The 4,194-nt window shown below is 43.1% G+C and overlaps 1 pseudogene; it reads right to left on the reverse strand.

Annotated features, from left to right (window-relative positions):
* Positions 1 to 1,316: 1,316 nt before the first annotated feature.
* On the reverse strand, positions 1,317 to 2,989 carry LOC140531933 (amino acid transporter heavy chain SLC3A2 pseudogene; annotated as a pseudogene).
* Positions 2,990 to 4,194: the final 1,205 nt, after the last annotated feature.

A 4,194-nucleotide genomic window follows, 5' to 3' on the forward strand; every position in this document is an offset into this window, starting at 1 on the left:
ACTTATTCCCTCTCACCTCCCCCCTCTTCCCCTCCATTGTAAAATCTCTTTCTTTCCTCTTTTATGTGAGATAATTTACTACATTCTAACTCTCCCTTTCTCTTTCTCCTAGTATATTCCTCTCAACACTTAATTTTATATTTTAGGTATTCTCCCTTCATATTCATCTCACCCTTTGCCCTCTGTCTACATACACACACATGCATGCATATGTGCATGTGTGTATATGTACACATATATACATACAAAATATGTCTATGCATGTCCACGTGTGTGCATATATAGGTATGTGTCTATGTGTACATGAACACATATATACATTTACACATGTACACATAAACTAGACATGTATAATATACACCAATATATAAACATACATACAAAGACATATTCATGTATATGTGTGTACCTGTGTCATTTCCATGTAACTACACTAATACTGAGAAAGGTCTCATGAGTTACAAATATCATCTTTCCATGCAGGAATGTAAATAGTTCAACTTTAATGAGTCCCTTGTGGCTTCTCTTCCCTCCTTCCTTTTTCATGTTTCTCTTTATTCTTGCATTTTAAAGTCAAACTTTCTATTCAGCTCTGGTCTTTTCAACAAGAATGCTTGGAAGTCCTCCATTTCATTTAAGTTCCATTTTTTCCCCTGAGGTATTACACCCAGTTTTGCTGGATGGGTAATTCTTGGTTTTAATCCTGTCTCCTTTGACCTCTGGAATATCACATTTCAAGCCTTCTGATCCCTTAGTGTAGAAGCTAGTAAATCCTGTATCATCCTGATAGTTTTCTCACAATATGGGAATTGTTTCTTTCTGAGTGGCTGTAATATTTCCTCCTTGATCTGGGAACTCTGGAATTTGACTACAATGTTCCTAGGAGTTTTTCTTTTAGAATCTCTTTCATTAGGTAATAAGTGGATTCTTTCCATTTCTCTTTTACCCTCTGGTTCTAGAATATCAGGACAGTTTTCTTTGATAATTTCTCAAAAGTTGATATTTAGGCTTTTTTTTTTTATCATGGTTTTCATGTAGACCAATATTTTTTAAATTATCTCTACTGGAACCACCAGGTCTATTGCTTTTCCAATGTGATATTTCACATTGTCTTCTACTTTTTCATTCTTTTGGTTTTACTTTTTAATTTCTTGATTTTTTTTCTTTTTGCTCATGACTGTCATTTTAATAGACAGCTATAGGCTCATCCCATGGCATTTTCAACAGTAAAAAAACACCCTCAAACCCCTGAGCCCTGCCAACACACACATACAAACACAACAAAGATCAACAAGAAGAGGGGAGCCTGAGGGAGCCTAGGCCACATAGGGGAATTTGAGCAGCAGCCTCTCCCACAGGGCCATGGCCAGCTTGTACAGGGGCAGCATACTGTCATCCTGACATCCCACTTGCATGCTGAGCCCCAGCGCTGCCTTCTCAGGAAACTCCAGCTTCTGGCTGCCAGCCACAGGGGACATCATGAGATCGGCCTCCTGGCTCATGGAGCCCAGGTTAAGGACAATAACAAATTGCTTATTTTGGTTCTGGTATCACATGTAGGCAAAGGAGTTGTCTTAGGTGGGAAGGACAACAAAATCCCCATGCAGCAAGAACTGTTCCTCACCTCAACTGTCACTCAGTTTGCAAAACCAAGGAAGGAGGAAGATGAGATCATTGTTCTGAGGTTCATGGACTCAGAAGGCCCAAGAGTTTTTCATCCCAAAGCATGATGGGGGCTTCAGCAGCCTGTCCGGGGAGTGTGGCTGCCTGTAAGCCAATTTCATTCCCATAACTAAAGATGAGTGTCCTGGGAAGTGTGAACAGCAACAGGTGATAGAAATGGAGAAGATGGGCAGGCACATAGGAGGCCAAGTGGCTGCCCTGAGAACATGTCCAGCTGCACCGGCTGTACCAGCAGCCTTCAGGTAGTTCTCAACCAATTCTCTCAGTTCTTTCTTGGAAGAGCTCCTTGTCTCAAAGTCCTCCAGATATAAGCTGCTCAGCAGGTCAGTATCATTCAGCAGGCTCAGGATCTTGGAAAGGTCTGAGGCTCCTGTTGCTGCAATCAGGATCCTGTCATCACTGATGCTGTGAGTGAGATTATTCTGATAAGACAGAAATGAAGCAGCAGTGGCAAGTTTATGGACATTGTATATCTGCATACCATTTACACTGTCCTTCAGCAAAAAGCTGAATACTTCCTTCATCTTCCCTTTCACTTCTTGGCTCTCCTTCTTCAGAAACCAGTCAGCTGCTCTGACCTTGGTAGTTGGAGATGAGATCTAGAATGATCTGGAGGTTCTTTTTCTTGACTACTTCCAAGAGTTGGGTGAACTCTTCCTGGGAGCAGATGATAGGGTCAATTTGCAGCAGGTTTGTCTCAGCAAGGTCATCTTCAAGGTTCTTGTCAATGGGCCCCAGTACCAGAGCCTTCACTTTGAGGGTATTCAAGTATTCAAGATATGCATTCACCTCAGTCAGACTCCTGTTTTTGTTATGGAGCTGACCCTGGAAGTCCCTCAAGGGCCTGATACCTGTACAGGGCATGCTGGTGCCACCAATGCTGGACCAGTAGCTTGCAGTAGCCAGGCACCTGCACTGTGATAACAGCAGTGCTGGCCAGCATGCCCAGCCAGCCCAGTCAGGAGAGAGCAGAGGGTGCACACCCTGATGGGGCTCCCGGCCTCCTTAAGCAGCTCAGGCCCATGAACCTGGTGGCAGCCACAGAGACAGTAGCATCAGCCTCTCATGGTCACCCACTTTGACCTTGATCACCATTCTTCTTGGCCCCTAAGACAGGGGCTGGTGGGGCAGCTCCATTGATGGGCTGCTTCTCAGCCTCCAGCTCCTTGAGCTCCACTTCCTTTATGTCCACCTCCACCATATCCACCTCAGAGTCTTGGCTAATGGCGATGTGGACTGTGACGGCTTTGGTTTCACCTAACACTTCTTTGGCTCCAAGTAATTTCTTGATTTCTAAAAAAGTCATTAACTTTCATTTGCTCCATTCCAGTTTTGAAGGAACTATTTTCTTCAGTGAGCTTTTGGACCTCCTTTTCCATTTGGCCAATTCTGTTTTTTAAAGTATTCTTCCTTTCACTGGCTATCTGGATCTCTTTTTCCAGTTAGATTAGTCTATTTTTAAAGTTGTTAGTTTCTTCAGCATTTTGGGGTCTCCTTTAACAAACTGTGACCTCATTTTTCATGATTTTCTTGCATCAATCACATTTTTCCTCTCAATTTTTCCTCTACTTCTCTTACTTGATTTTCAAAATCTTTTTTCAACTCTTCCATGGCCTGAGACCAGTTCATAGTTTTCTTGGAAGCTTTGGATGTAGGAGCATTAACCTTGCAATCTTCTTCTGTTTGTATGCTTTGATCTTCCTCATTGTAAGAAAATATCTTTTGACCAAGAAATTAACCTTCTAAAGTCTTATTTTTCCCACTTTTAGTCATTTTCCCAGCCAATTACTTGATTTTTGAGCTCTTTGTTATGTGGAGGGTATTCTGTCCCTAGATTCAGGAGATATCTCTAGAGACCTCTAAATTCTCAATTTCTCTAAAATGATATGATCAAAGGAAAGGTGTTTACTCTTCTCCTGGCCTGCACTCTGGTCTATGAGCAACCATAAGCACTGATTTCTGCTCTTGAACTATGACTAGAACTCCCTCTCCACAGCAGCCACTAGCTCTGCCCCACCAGTGCTCCTCCTTTCCACAGCACTGCCACCCAGAACTGCAACCTAGATCAACCAGTTGATTTCACCACTGTCTGTAGGTCAAGAGCTTCAGAAGCAGCTGCTACTGTAGCAGTGGTTGCTGCTGCCCTGTGACTGGCACTGGAGTTGGGGCCAAACCACATTCCTCTCTCATCCAAGTGAGAGAGAGACCTTTCCCACTGACTTTTGAAACTGTCTTTGACGTTTTTAGGTTGAGAAGTCTGGAAACTGCTACAGCTGCCAGTAATTCAGTAGGCTGAGGCCTGTTCCAGTCCAATCTTTGCCAGTGCGGTCCATGCTGGGCTGCCCTCCACAGAAAGCCATGTGCCCTTTTTATTGACTTTCCAGATTGTCTTGGCACTGGAAATCTGTTTTACTCTGTCATTTTGTGGCTTCTGCTAGTCCAGAATTTGTTTTTAGTCATTTTTACAGGTATCTTGAGGCATTTGGGGGGAGAGCTCAGAGAGATCCTCTC

This window comes from Notamacropus eugenii, chromosome 3 (genome assembly GCF_028372415.1).
Source record: "Notamacropus eugenii isolate mMacEug1 chromosome 3, mMacEug1.pri_v2, whole genome shotgun sequence".
Lineage (NCBI taxonomy): Eukaryota > Metazoa > Chordata > Mammalia > Diprotodontia > Macropodidae > Notamacropus > Notamacropus eugenii.